The 14,737-nt window shown below is 42.4% G+C and overlaps 9 non-coding genes across 9 annotated transcripts; all 9 read right to left on the reverse strand.

Annotated features, from left to right (window-relative positions):
* Positions 1 to 2,448: 2,448 nt before the first annotated feature.
* Positions 2,449 to 2,534, reverse strand: Trnam-cau. Its single transcript is given in 2 exon segments — positions 2,449 to 2,484; positions 2,498 to 2,534. It is a non-coding gene; the product is annotated as a tRNA-Met (tRNA).
* Positions 2,535 to 3,679: 1,145 nt separating this feature from the next.
* Positions 3,680 to 3,765, reverse strand: Trnam-cau. Its single transcript is given in 2 exon segments — positions 3,680 to 3,715; positions 3,729 to 3,765. It is a non-coding gene; the product is annotated as a tRNA-Met (tRNA).
* Positions 3,766 to 6,833: 3,068 nt separating this feature from the next.
* Positions 6,834 to 6,919, reverse strand: Trnam-cau. The gene is given in 2 exon segments: positions 6,834 to 6,869; positions 6,883 to 6,919. It is a non-coding gene; the product is annotated as a tRNA-Met (tRNA).
* A 1,495-nt stretch (positions 6,920 to 8,414) lies between these two features.
* On the reverse strand, positions 8,415 to 8,500 carry Trnam-cau. The gene is given in 2 exon segments: positions 8,415 to 8,450; positions 8,464 to 8,500. It is a non-coding gene; the product is annotated as a tRNA-Met (tRNA).
* A 3,597-nt stretch (positions 8,501 to 12,097) lies between these two features.
* Trnam-cau lies at positions 12,098 to 12,183 on the reverse strand. Its single transcript is given in 2 exon segments — positions 12,098 to 12,133; positions 12,147 to 12,183. It is a non-coding gene; the product is annotated as a tRNA-Met (tRNA).
* Positions 12,184 to 12,977: 794 nt separating this feature from the next.
* Positions 12,978 to 13,063, reverse strand: Trnam-cau. Its single transcript is given in 2 exon segments — positions 12,978 to 13,013; positions 13,027 to 13,063. It is a non-coding gene; the product is annotated as a tRNA-Met (tRNA).
* Positions 13,064 to 13,154: 91 nt separating this feature from the next.
* Positions 13,155 to 13,240, reverse strand: Trnam-cau. Its single transcript is given in 2 exon segments — positions 13,155 to 13,190; positions 13,204 to 13,240. It is a non-coding gene; the product is annotated as a tRNA-Met (tRNA).
* A 794-nt stretch (positions 13,241 to 14,034) lies between these two features.
* Positions 14,035 to 14,120, reverse strand: Trnam-cau. The gene is given in 2 exon segments: positions 14,035 to 14,070; positions 14,084 to 14,120. It is a non-coding gene; the product is annotated as a tRNA-Met (tRNA).
* Positions 14,121 to 14,211: 91 nt separating this feature from the next.
* Trnam-cau lies at positions 14,212 to 14,297 on the reverse strand. Its single transcript is given in 2 exon segments — positions 14,212 to 14,247; positions 14,261 to 14,297. It is a non-coding gene; the product is annotated as a tRNA-Met (tRNA).
* Between the last annotated feature and the right edge of the window lie 440 nt (positions 14,298 to 14,737).

Consider the following 14,737-nt stretch of genomic DNA (forward strand, 5'->3'; position numbering starts at 1 on the left):
TCATAGAATCTTTCGTTTACAAAAGAAAAAAAATATGCCTCGTGTGAGGATCGAACTCACGACCTTTAGATTTCTAAATCAGATTATAAGACTGACGCGCTGCCTACTGCGCTGACTAGGACTACATGGGAAATGTGTCTTCTTTCTGCGTGTTTGTGGTGTTTTCGTCAAACCGGTCATACAGTCATTCGTTTAAAAAAAATATGCCACGTGTGAGGATCGAACTCACGACCTTCAGATTTCTAAATCAGATTATGAGACCGACGCGCTGCCTACTGCGTTAACGAGGCCAACATGAGAAATGTGTCTTCTCTATGCGTGTTTCTTGCGTTTTCAAAAGAAAAAAATATGCCCCGTGTGAGGATCGAACTCACGACCTTGAGATTTCTAGATTATGAGATTGACGCGCTGCCTACTGCGCTAACGAGGCTAACATGAGAAATGTGTCTTCTCTATGCGTGTTTGTGGTGTTTTCGTCAAACCGGTCATAGAGTCATTCGTTTTAAAAAGAAAAAAATATGCCCCGTCTGAGGATTGAACTCACGACATTCAGATTTCTACATTCGATTATGATACTGACGCGCTGCCTACTGCGCTAACGAGGCCAACATGAGAAAAGTGTCTTCTCTATGCGTGTTAAATGTGTTTTTTGTCAAACCGCTCATAGAGCCATTCGTTTTCAAAAGAAAAAATATGCCCCGTGTGATGATCGAACTCACTACCTTCAGATTTCTAGATTTGATTATGAGACTGACGCGCTGCCTACTGCGCTAACGAGGCCAACATGAGAAAAGTCTCTTCTCTATGCGTGTTTGTTGTGTTTTTTGTCAAACCGCTGAAAGAGTCATTCGTTTTCAAAAGAAAAAAATGTACCCCGTGTGAGGATCGAACTCACGACCTTCAGATTTCTAGATTTCATTATGAGACTGACGCGCTGCCTATTGCGCTAACGACGAATACATGGGAAATGTGCCTTTTCTATGCGTGTTTGTGGTGTTTTCGTCAAACCGTTCATAGAGTCTTTCGTTTTCAAAAGAAAAAAATATGACCCGTGTGAGGATCGATCTCACGACCTTCAGATTTGTACATTTGATTATGAGACTGACGCGCTGCCTACTGCGCTAACGAGGCCAACCTGAAAAATGTGTCTTCTCTATGCGTGTTTGTGGTGTTTTCGTCAAACCGGTTATAGAGTCATTCGTTTTCAAAAGAAAAAAAAATATGCCCTGTGTGAGGATCGAAATCACGACCTTCATATTTCAAAATCAGATTATGAGACTGACGCGCTGCCTATTGCGCTAACGACGCCTACATGGAAAATGTGTCTTCTCTATGTGTGTTTGTGGTGTTTTTGTCAAACCGGTCATAGAGTCATTCGTTTTCAAAAGAAAAAATATGCCCCGTGTGAGGATCGAACTCACGACATTCAGATTTCTACATTCGATTATGATATTGACGCGCCGCCTACTGCGCTAATGAGGCCAACATGAGAAATGTGTCTTCTCTATGTGTGTTTGTGGTGTTTTTTGTCAAACCGCTCATAGAGCCATTCGTTTTCAAAAGAAAAAATATGCCCCGTGTGATGATCGAACTCACTACCTTCAGATTTCTAGATTTGATTATGAGACTGACGCGCTGCCTACTGCGCTAACAAGGCCAACATAAGAAATGTGTCTTCTCTATGCGTGTTTGTGGTGTTTTCGTCAAACCGGTCATAGAGTCATTCGTTTTCAAAAGAAAAAATATGCCCCGTTTGAGGATCGAACTCACGACATTCAGATTTCTACATTCGATTCTGATATTGACGCGCCGCCTACTGCGCTAACGAGGCCAAGCTGAAAAATGTGTCTTCTCTATGCGTGTTTGTGGTGTTTTCGTCAAACCGGTCATAGAGTCATTCGTTTTCAAAAGAATAAAATATTCCCCGTGTGAGGATCGAACTCACGACCTTCAGATTTCTAGATTTGAGTATGAGACTGACGCGCTACCTACTGCGCTAACGAGGCCAACATGAGAAAAGTGTCTTCTCTATGCGTGTTTGTTGTGTTTTTTGTCAAACCGCTCATAGAGTCATTCGTTTTCAATAGAAAAAAAAATGTGCCCCGTGTGAGGATCGAACTCACGACCTTCAGATTTCTAGATTTGATTATGATACTGACGCGCTTCCTACTGCGCTAACAAGGCCAACATAAGAAATGTGTCTTCTCTATGCGTGTTTGTGGTGTTTTCGTCAAACCGGTCATAGAGTCATTCGTTTTCAAAAGAAAAAATATGCCCCGTTTGAGGATCGAACTCACGACATTCAGATTTCTACATTCGATTCTGATATTGACGCGCCGCCTACTGCGCTAACGAGGCCAACCTGAAAAATGTGTCTTCTCTATGCGTGTTTGTGGTGTTTTCGTCAAACCGGTCATAGAGTCATTCGTTTTCAAAAGAAAAGAAATATGCCCCGTGTGAGGATCGAACTCACGACCTTCAGATTTCTACATTTGATTATGAGACTGACGCGCTGCCTACTGCGCTAACGAGGCTAACATGAGAAATGTGTCTTCTCTATGCGTGTTTGTGGTGTTTTCGTCAAACCGGTCATAGAGTCATTCGTTTTCAAAAGAAAAAAATATGCCCCGTCTAAGGATCGAACTCACGACATTCAGATTTCTACATTCGATTGTGATACTGACGCGCTGCCTACTGCGCTAACGAGGCCAACATGAGAAAAGTGTCTTTTCTATGCGTGTTTGTTGTGTTTTTTGTCAAACCGCTCATAGAGTCATTCGTTTTCAAAAGAAAAAAAATTGTGCCCCGTGTGAGGATCGAACTCACGACCTTCAGATTTCTAGATTTGATTATGAGACTGACGCGCTGCCTATTGCGCTAACGACGCCTACATGGGAAATGTGCCTTTTCTATTCGTGTTTGTGGTGTTTTCGTCAAACCGGTCATAGAGTCTTTCGTTTTCAAAAGAAAAAATATGCCCCGTCTGAGGATTGAGCTCACGACCTTAAGATTTCTACATTTGATTATGAGACTGACGCGCTGCCTACTGCGCTAACGAGGCCAACCTGAGAAATGTGTCTTCTCTATACGTGTTTGTGGTGTTTTTGTCAAACCGGTCATAGAGTCATTCGTTTTCAAAAGAAAAAAAATATTCCCCGTGTGAGGATCGAACTCACGACCTTCAGATTTCTAGATTTGAGTATGAGACTGACGCGCTACCTACTGCGCTAACGAGGCCAACATGAGAAAAGTGTCTTCTCTATGCGTGTTTGTTGTGTTTTTTGTCAAACCGCTCATAGAGTCATTCGTTTTCAAAAGAAAAAAAAATGTGCCCCGTGTGAGGATCGAACTCACGACCTTCAGATTTCTAGATTTGATTATGATACCGACGCGCTTCCTACTGCGCTAACAAGGCCAACATAAGAAATGTGTCTTCTCTATGCGTGTTTGTGGTGTTTTCCTCAAACCGGTCATAGAGTCATTCGTTTTCAAAAGAAAAAATATGCCCCGTTTGAGGATCGAACTCACGACATTCAGATTTCTACATTCGATTCTGATATTGACGCGCCGCCTACTGCGCTAACGAGGCCAACCAGAAAAATGTGTCTTCTCTATGCGTGTTTGTGGTGTTTTCGTCAAACCGGTCATAGAGTCATTCGTTTTCAAAAGAAAAGAAATATGCCCCGTGTGAGGATCGAACTCACGACCTTCAGATTTCTACATTTGATTATGAGACTGACGCGCTGCCTACTGCGCTAACGAGGCTAACATGAGAAATGTGTCTTCTCTATGTGTGTTTGTGGTGTTTTCGTCAAACCGGTCATAGAGTCATTCGTTTTCAAAAGAAAAAAATATGCCCCGTCTAAGGATCGAACTCACGACATTCAGATTTCTACATTCGATTGTGATACTGACGCGCTGCCTACTGCGCTAACGAGGCCAACATGAGAAAAGTGTCTTCTCTATGCGTGTTTGTTGTGTTTTTTGTCAAACCGCTCATAGAGTCATTCGTTTTCAAAAGAAAAAAATTGTGCCCCGTGTGAGGATCGAACTCACGACCTTCAGATTTCTAAATCAGATTATGAGACTGACGAGCTGCCTATTGCGCTAACGACGCATACATGGGAAATGTGTCTTTTCTATGCGTGTTTGTAGTGTTTTCGTCAAACCGGTCATAGAGTCATTCGTTTTCAAAGGAAAAATATGCCCCGTGTGAGGATCGAACTCATGACATTCAGATTTCTACATTCGATTATTATACTGACTCGCCGCCTACTGCGCTAACGAGCCCAACATGAGAAATGTGTCTTCTCTATGTGTATTTGTGGTGTTTTTGTCAAACCGGTCATAGAGTCATTCGTTTTCAAAAGAAAAAAATATGCCTCGTGTGAGGATCGAACTCAAGACCTTCAGATTTTTAAATCAGATTATGAGACTGACGCGCTGCCTACTGCGCTAACGAGGCCAAAATGAGAAAAGTGACTTCTCTATGCGTTTTTGTGGTGTTTTTTTGTCAAACCGGTCATAGAGTCATTCGTTTTCAAAAGAATAAAATATGCCCCGTATGAGGATCGAACTCACGACCTTCCGATTTCTACATTTGATTATGAGACTGACGCGCTGCATACTGCGCTAACGAGGCCAACATGAGAAATGTTTCTTCTCTATGCGTATTTGTGGTGTTTTCGTCAAATCGGTCATAGAGTCATTCGTTTTCAAAAGAAAAAATATGCCCTGTGTGAGGATCGAACTCACGACATTCAGATTTCTACATTCGATTATGATATTGACGCGCCGCCTACTGCGCTAATGAGGCAACATGAGAAATGTGTCTTTTCTATGCGTGTTTGTGGTGTTTTCGTCAAACCGGTCATAGAGTCATTCGTTTTCAAAAGAAAAAATATGCCCCGTGTGATGATCGAACTCACTACCTTCAGATTTCTAGATTTGATTATGAGACTGACGCGCTGCCTACTGCGCTAACGAGGCCAACATGAGAAAAGTCTCTTCTCTATGCGTGTTTGTTGTGTTTTTTGTCAAACCGCTGAAAGAGTCATTCGTTTTCAAAAGAAAAAAATGTACCCCGTGTGAGGATCGAACTCACGACTTTCAGATTTCTAGATTTCATTATGAGACTGACGCGCTGCCTATTGCGCTAACGACGCCTACATGGGAAATGTGCCTTTTCTATGCGTGTTTGTGGTGTTTTCGTCAAACCGTTCATAGAGTCTTTCGTTTTCAAAAGAAAAAAATATGACCCGTGTGAGGATCGATCTCACGACCTTCAGATTTGTACATTTGATTATGAGACTGACGCGCTGCCTACTGCGCTAACGAGGCCAACCTGAAAAATGTGTATTCTCTATGCGTGTTTGTGGTGTTTTCGTCAAACCGGTTATAGAGTCATTCGTTTTCAAAAGAAAAAAAATATGCCCTGTGTGAGGATCGAAATCACGACCTTCATATTTCTAAATCAGATTATGAGACTGACGCGCTGCCTATTGCGCTAACGACGCCTACATGGAAAATGTGTCTTCTCTATGTGTGTTTGTGGTGTTTTTGTCAAACCGGTCATAGAGTCATTCGTTTTCAAAAGAAAAATATGCCCCGTGTGAGGATCGAACTCACGACATTCAGATTTCTACATTCGATTATGATATTGACGCGCCGCCTACTGCGCTAACGAGGCCAACATGAGAAAAGTCTCTTCTCTATGCGTGTTTGTTGTGTTTTTTGTCAAACCGGTCATAGAGTCATTCGTTTTCAAAAGAAAAAAATATGCCCTGTGTGAGGATCGAACTCACGACCTTCATATTTCTAAATCAGATTATGAGGCTGACGCGCTGCCTACTGCGCTAACGAGGCTAACATGAGAAATGTGTCTTCTCTATGCGTGTTTGTGGTGTTTTCGTCAAACCGGTCATAGAGTCATTCGTTTTCAAAAGAAAAAAATATGCCCCGTCTGAGGATTGAACTCACGACATTCAGATTTCTACATTCGATTATGATACTGACGCGCTGCCTACTGCGCTAACGAGGCCAACATGAGAAAAGTGTCTTCTCTATGCGTGTTAGTTGTGTTTTTTGTCAAACCGCTCGTAGAGCCATTCGTTTTCAAAAGAAAAAATATGCCCCGTGTGATGATCGAACTCACTACCTTCAGATTTCTAGATTTGATTATGAGACTGACGCGCTGCCTACTGCGCTAACGAGGCCAACATGAGAAAAGTCTCTTCTCTATGCGTGTTTGTTGTGTTTTTTGTCAAACCGCTGAAAGAGTCATTCGTTTTCAAAAGAAAAAAAATGTACCCCGTGTGAGGATCGAACTCACGACCTTCAGATTTCTAGATTTCATTATGAGACTGACGCGCTGCCTATTGCGCTAACGACGCCTACATGGGAAATGTGCCTTTTCTATGCGTGTTTGTGGTGTTTTGTCAAACCGGTCATAGAGTCATTCGTTTTCAAAAGAAAAAAAATATGCCCCGTGTGAGGATCGAACTCATGACCTTCAGATTTCTACATTTGATTATGAGACTGGCGCGCTGCCTACTGCGCTAACGAGGCTAACATGAGAAATGTGTCTTCTCTATGCGTGTTTGTGGTGTTTTCGTCAAACCGGTCATAGAGTCATTCGTTTTCAAAAGAAAAAAATATGCCCCGTCTAAGGATCGAACTCACGACATTCAGATTTCTACATTCGATTGTGATACTGACGCGCTGCCTACTGCGCTAACGAGGCCAACATGAGAAAAGTGTCTTCTCTATGCGTGTTTGTTGTGTTTTTTGTCAAACCGCTCATAGAGTCATTCGTTTGAAAAGAAAAAAAAATATGCCCCGTGTGAGGATCGAACTCACGACCTTCAGATTTCTACATTTGATTATGAGACTGACGCGCTGTCTACTGCGCTAACGAGGCCAACATGAGAAATGCGTCTTCTCTATGCGTGTCTGTGGTGTTTTCTTTAAACAGGTCATAGAGTCATTCGTTTTGAAAAGAAAAAAATGTGTCCCGTGTGATGATCGAACTCACGACCTTCAGATTTCTAGATTTGATTATGAGACTGACGCGCTGCCTACTGCGCTAACGAGGCCAACATGAGAAAAGTCTCTTCTCTATGCGTGTTTGTTGTGTTTTTTGTCAAACCGCTCAAAGAGTCATTCGTTTTCAAAAGAAAAAAAAATGTGCCCCGTGTGAGGATCGAACTCACGACCTTCAGATTTCTAGATTTGATTATGAGATTGACGCGCTGCCTACTGCGCTAACGAGGCTAACATGAGAAATGTGTCTTCTCTATGCGTGTTTGTGGTGTTTTCGTCAAACCGGTCATAGAGTCATTCGTTTTCAAAAGAAAAAAATATGCCCCGTCTGAGGATTGAACTCACGACATTCAGATTTCTACATTCGATTATGATACTGACGCGCTGCCTACTGCGCTAACGAGGCCAACATGAGAAAAGTGTCTGCTCTATGCGTGTTAGTTGTGTTTTTTGTCAAACCGCTCATAGAGCCATTCGTTTTCAAAAGAAAAAATATGCCCCGTGTGATGATCGAACTCACTACCTTCAGATTTCTAGATTTGATTATGAGACTGACGCGCTGCCTACTGCGCTAACGAGGCCAACATGAGAAAAGTCTCTTCTCTATGCGTGTTTGTTGTGTGTTTTGTCAAACCGCTGAAAGAGTCATTCGTTTTTAAAAGGAAAAAAAGTACCCCGTGTGAGGATCGAACTCACGACCTTCAGATTTCTAGATTTCATTATGAGACTGACGCGCTGCCTATTGCGCTAACGACGCCTACATGGGAAATGTGCCTTTTCTATGCGTGTTTGTGGTGTTTTCGTCAAACCGTTCATAGAGTCTTTCGTTTTCAAAAGAAAAAAATATGACCCGTGTGAGGATCGATCTCACGACCTTCAGATTTGTACATTTGATTATGAGACTGACGCGCTGCCTACTGCGCTAACGAGGCCAACCTGAAAAATGTGTCTTCTCTATGCGTGTTTGTGGTGTTTTGTCAAACCGGTCATAGAGTCATTCGTTTTCAAAAGAAAAAAAATATGCCCCGTGTGAGGATCGAACTCATGACCTTCAGATTTCTACATTTGATTATGAGACTGGCGCGCTGCCTACTGCGCTAACGAGGCTAACATGAGAAATGTGTCTTCTCTATGCGTGTTTGTGGTGTTTTCGTCAAACCGGTCATAGAGTCATTCGTTTTCAAAAGAAAAAAATATGCCCCGTCTAAGGATCGAACTCACGACATTCAGATTTCTACATTCGATTGTGATACTGACGCGCTGCCTACTGCGCTAACGAGGCCAACATGAGAAAAGTGTCTTCTCTATGCGTGTTTGTTGTGTTTTTTGTCAAACCGCTCATAGAGTCATTCGTTTGAAAAGAAAAAAAAATATGCCCCGTGTGAGGATCGAACTCACGACCTTCAGATTTCTACATTTGATTATGAGACTGACGCGCTGTCTACTGCGCTAACGAGGCCAACATGAGAAATGCGTCTTCTCTATGCGTGTCTGTGGTGTTTTCTTTAAACAGGTCATAGAGTCATTCGTTTTGAAAAGAAAAAAATGTGTCCCGTGTGATGATCGAACTCACGACCTTCAGATTTCTAGATTTGATTATGAGACTGACGCGCTGCCTACTGCGCTAACGAGGCCAACATGAGAAAAGTCTCTTCTCTATGCGTGTTTGTTGTGTTTTTTGTCAAACCGCTCAAAGAGTCATTCGTTTTCAAAAGAAAAAAAAATGTGCCCCGTGTGAGGATCGAACTCACGACCTTCAGATTTCTAGATTTGATTATGAGATTGACGCGCTGCCTACTGCGCTAACGAGGCTAACATGAGAAATGTGTCTTCTCTATGCGTGTTTGTGGTGTTTTCGTCAAACCGGTCATAGAGTCATTCGTTTTCAAAAGAAAAAAATATGCCCCGTCTGAGGATTGAACTCACGACATTCAGATTTCTACATTCGATTATGATACTGACGCGCTGCCTACTGCGCTAACGAGGCCAACATGAGAAAAGTGTCTGCTCTATGCGTGTTAGTTGTGTTTTTTGTCAAACCGCTCATAGAGCCATTCGTTTTCAAAAGAAAAAATATGCCCCGTGTGATGATCGAACTCACTACCTTCAGATTTCTAGATTTGATTATGAGACTGACGCGCTGCCTACTGCGCTAACGAGGCCAACATGAGAAAAGTCTCTTCTCTATGCGTGTTTGTTGTGTGTTTTGTCAAACCGCTGAAAGAGTCATTCGTTTTTAAAAGGAAAAAAAGTACCCCGTGTGAGGATCGAACTCACGACCTTCAGATTTCTAGATTTCATTATGAGACTGACGCGCTGCCTATTGCGCTAACGACGCCTACATGGGAAATGTGCCTTTTCTATGCGTGTTTGTGGTGTTTTCGTCAAACCGTTCATAGAGTCTTTCGTTTTCAAAAGAAAAAAATATGACCCGTGTGAGGATCGATCTCACGACCTTCAGATTTGTACATTTGATTATGAGACTGACGCGCTGCCTACTGCGCTAACGAGGCCAACCTGAAAAATGTGTCTTCTCTATGCGTGTTTGTGGTGTTTTCGTCAAACCGGTTATAGAGTCATTCGTTTTCAAAAGAAAAAAAATATGCCCTGTGTGAGGATCGAAATCACGACCTTCATATTTCTAAATCAGATTATGAGACTGACGCGCTGCCTATTGCGCTAACGACGCCTACATGGAAAATGTGTCTTCTCTATGTGTGTTTGTGGTGTTTTTGTCAAACCGGTCATAGAGTCATTCGTTTTCAAAAGAAAAAATATGCCCCGTGTGAGGATCGAACTCACGACATTCAGATTTCTACATTCGATTATGATATTGACGCGCCGCCTACTGCGCTAATGAGGCCAACATGAGAAATGTGTCTTCTCTATGTGTGTTTGTGGTGTTTTTTGTCAAACCGCTCATAGAGCCATTCGTTTTCAAAAGAAAAAATATGCCCCGTGTGATGATCGAACTCACTACCTTCAGATTTCTAGATTTGATTATGAGACTGACGCGCTGCCTACTGCGCTAACGAGGCCAACATGAGAAAAGTCTCTTCTCTATGCGTGTTTGTTGTGTTTTTTGTCAAACCGGTCATAGAGTCATTCGTTTTCAAAAGAAAAAAATATGCCCTGTGTGAGGATCGAACTCACGACCTTCATATTTCTAAATCAGATTATGAGACTGACGCGCTGCCTACTGCGCTAACGAGGCTAACATGAGAAATGTGTCTTCTCTATGCGTGTTTGTGGTGTTTTCGTCAAACCGGTCATAGAGTCATTCGTTTTCAAAAGAAAAAAATATGCCCCGTCTGAGGATTGAACTCACGACATTCAGATTTCTACATTCGATTATGATACTGACGCGCTGCCTACTGCGCTAACGAGGCCAACATGAGAAAAGTGTCTTCTCTATGCGTGTTAGTTGTGTTTTTTGTCAAACCGCTCATAGAGCCATTCGTTTTCAAAAGAAAAAATATGCCCCGTGTGATGATCGAACTCACTACCTTCAGATTTCTAGATTTGATTATGAGACTGACGCGCTGCCTACTGCGCTAACGAGGCCAACATGAGAAAAGTCTCTTCTCTATGCGTGTTTGTTGTGTTTTTTGTCAAACCGCTGAAAGAGTCATTCGTTTTCAAAAGAAAAAAAATGTACCCCGTGTGAGGATCGAACTCACGACCTTCAGATTTCTAGATTTCATTATGAGACTGACGCGCTGCCTATTGCGCTAACGACGCCTACATGGGAAATGTGCCTTTTCTATGCGTGTTTGTGGTGTTTTGTCAAACCGGTCATAGAGTCATTCGTTTTCAAAAGAAAAAAAATATGCCCCGTGTGAGGATCGAACTCATGACCTTCAGATTTCTACATTTGATTATGAGACTGGCGCGCTGCCTACTGCGCTAGCGAGGCCAACCTGAGAAATGTGTCTTCTCTATGCGTGTTTGTGGTATTTTCGTCAAACCGGTCATAGAGTCATACGTTTTCAAAAGAAAAAAATATGCTCCGTGTGAGGATCGAACTCACGACCTTCAGATTTCTACATTTGATTATGAGACTGACGCGCTGCCTACTGCGCTAACGAGGCCAACATGAGAAATGCGTCTTCTCTATGTGTGTCTGTGGTGTTTTCTTCAAACCGGTCATAGAGTCATTCGTTTTGAAAAAAAAAATGTGCCCCGTGTGATGATCGAACTCACGACCTTCAGATTTCTAGATTTGATTATGAGACTGACGCGCTGCCTACTGCGCTAACGAGGCCAACATGAGAAAAGTCACTTCTCTATGCGTGTTTGTTGTGTTTTTTGTCAAACCGCTCAAAGAGTCATTCGTTTTCAAAAGAAAAAAAATGTGCCCCGTGTGAGGATCGCACTCACGACCTTCAGATTTCTAGATTTGATTATGAGATTGACGCGCTGCCTACTGCGCTAACGAGGCCAACCTGAAAAATGTGTCTTCTCTATGCGTGTTTGTGGTGTTTTCGTCAAACCGGTCATAGAGTCATTCGTTTTCAATAGAAAAAAATATGCCCTGTGTGAGGATCGAACTCACGAAGCTTCATATTTCTAAATCAGATTATGAGACTGACGCGCTGCCTACTGCGCTAATGAGGCTAACATAAGTAATGTGTCTTCTCTATGCGTGTTTGTGGTGTTTTCGTCAAACCAGTCATAGAGTCATTCGTTTTTAAAAGAAAAAAATATGCCCCGTCTGAGGATCGAACTCACGACATTCAGATTTCTACATTCGATTATGAGACTGACGCGCTGCCAACTGCGCTAACGAGGCCAACATGAGAAATGCGTCTTTTCTATGCGTGTTTGTGGTGTTTTCGTCAAACCGGTCATAGAGTCTTTCGTTTTCAAAAGAAAAAATATGCCCCGTGTGAGGATCGAACTCACAACATTAAGATTTCTACATTCGATTATGATATTGACGCTCCGCCTACTGCGCTAACGAGGCCAACATGAAAAATATGTCTTCTCTATGCGTGTTTGTGGTGTTTTCGTCAAACCGGTCATAGAGTCATTCGTTTTCAAAAGAAAAAAAATATGCCCCGTGTGAGGATCGAACTCACGACCTTCAGATTTCTACATTTGATTATGAGACTGACGCGCTGCCTACTGCGCTAACGAGGCTAACATGAGAAATGTGTCTTCTCTATGCGTGTTTGTGGTGTTTTCGTCAAACCGGTCATAGAGTCATTAGTTTTCAAAAGAAAAAAATATGCCCCGTCTGAGGATCGAACTCACAACATTCAGATTTCTACATTCGATTATGATACTGACGCGCTGCCTACTGCGCTAACGAGGCCAACATGAGAAAAGTGTCTTCTCTATGCGTGTTTGTTGTGTTTTTTGTCAAACCGCTCATAGAGTCATTCGATTTCAAAAGAAAAAAAATGTGCCCCTTGTGAGGATCGAACTCACGACCTTCAGATTTCTAGATTTGATTATGAGACTGACGCGCTGCCTACTGCGCTAACGAGGCCAACATGAGAAATGCGTCTTTTCTATGCGTGTTTGTGGTGTTTTCGTCAAACCGCTCATAGAGTCATTTGTTTTCAAAAGAGAAAAATATGCCCCGCGTGAGGATCGAACTCAAGACCTTCAGATTTCTATATTTGATTATGAGACTGACGCACTGCCTACTGCGCTAACGAGGCCAACATGAGAAAAGTGTATTCTCTATGCGTGTTTGTGGTGTTTTTTTGTCAAACCGGTCATAGAGTCAATCGTTTTCAAAAGAATAAAATATGCCCCGTGTGAGGATCGAACTCACGACCTTCAGATTTCTACATTTGATTATGAGACTGACACGCTGCCTACTGCGCTAGCGAGGCCAACCTGAGAAATGTGTCTTCTCTATACGTGTTTGTGGTGTTTTCGTCAAACCGGTCATAGAGTCATTCGTTTTCAAAAGAAAAAAAATATGCCCCGTGTGAGGATCGAACTCACGACCTTCAGATTTCTAGATTTGAGTATGAGACTGACGCGCTACCTACTGCGCTAACGAGGCCAACATGAGAAAAGTGTCTTCTCTATGCGTGTTTGTTGTGTTTTTTGTCAAACCGGTCATAGAGTCATTCGTTTTCAAAAGAAAAAAAATATGCCCCGTGTGAGGATCGAACTCACGACCTTCAGATTTCTAGATTTGAGTATGAGACTGACGCGCTGCCTACTGCGCTAACGAGGCCAACATGAGAAAAGTATCTTCTCTATGCGTGTTTGTGGTGTTTTCGTCAAACCGGTCATAGAGTCATTAGTTTTCAAAAGAAAAAAATATGCCCCGTCTGAGGATCGAACTCACAACATTCAAATTTCTACATTCGATTATGATACTGACGCGCTGCCTACTGCGCTAACGAGGCCAACATGAGAAAAGTGTCTTCTCTATGCGTGTTTGTTGTGTTTTTTGTCAAACCGCTCATAGAGTCATTCGATTTCAAAAGAAAAAAAATGTGCCCCTTGTGAGGATCGAACTCACGACCTTCAGATTTCTAGATTTGATTATGAGACTGACGCGCTGCCTACTGCGCTAACGAGGCCAACATGAGAAATGCGTCTTTTCTATGCGTGTTTGTGGTGTTTTCGTCAAACCGCTCATAGAGTCATTTGTTTTCAAAAGAGAAAAATATGCCCCGCGTGAGGATCGAACTCAAGACCTTCAGATTTCTATATTTGATTATGAGACTGACGCACTGCCTACTGCGCTAACGAGGCCAACATGAGAAAAGTGTATTCTCTATGCGTGTTTGTGGTGTTTTTTTGTCAAACCGGTCATAGAGTCAATCGTTTTCAAAAGAATAAAATATGCCCCGTGTGAGGATCGAACTCACGACCTTCAGATTTCTACATTTGATTATGAGACTGACACGCTGCCTACTGCGCTAGCGAGGCCAACCTGAGAAATGTGTCTTCTCTATACGTGTTTGTGGTGTTTTCGTCAAACCGGTCATAGAGTCATTCGTTTTCAAAAGAAAAAAAATATGCCCCGTGTGAGGATCGAACTCACGACCTTCAGATTTCTAGATTTGAGTATGAGACTGACGCGCTACCTACTGCGCTAACGAGGCCAACATGAGAAAAGTGTCTTCTCTATGCGTGTTTGTTGTGTTTTTTGTCAAACCGGTCATAGAGTCATTCGTTTTCAAAAGAAAAAAAATATGCCCCGTGTGAGGATCGAACTCACGACCTTCAGATTTCTAGATTTGAGTATGAGACTGACGCGCTGCCTACTGCGCTAACGAGGCCAACATGAGAAAAGTATCTTCTCTATGCGTGTTTGTTGTGTTTTTTGTTTAACCGCTCATAGAGTCATTCGTTTTCAAAAGAAAAAAAAAAATGTGCCCCGTGTGAGGATCAAACTCACGACCTTCAGATTTCTAGATTTGATTATGAGACTGACGCGCTGCCTATTGCGCTAACGACGCCTACATGGGAAATGTGCCTTTTCTATGCGTGTTTGTGGTGCTTTCGTCAAAACGGTCATAGAGTCTTTCGTTTTCAAAAGAAAAAATATGCCCCGTGTGAGGATCGAACTCACGACATTCAGATTTCTACATTCGATTATGATACTGACGCGCCGCCTACTGCGCTAACGAGTCCAACATGAGAAATGTGTCTTCTCTATGCGTGTTTGTGGTGTTTTCGTCAAACCGGTCATAGAGTCATTCGTTTTTAAAAGAAAAAA

Source organism: Nematostella vectensis, chromosome 9 (assembly GCF_932526225.1).
Source record: "Nematostella vectensis chromosome 9, jaNemVect1.1, whole genome shotgun sequence".
Classification (NCBI taxonomy): Eukaryota; Metazoa; Cnidaria; class Anthozoa; order Actiniaria; family Edwardsiidae; genus Nematostella; species Nematostella vectensis.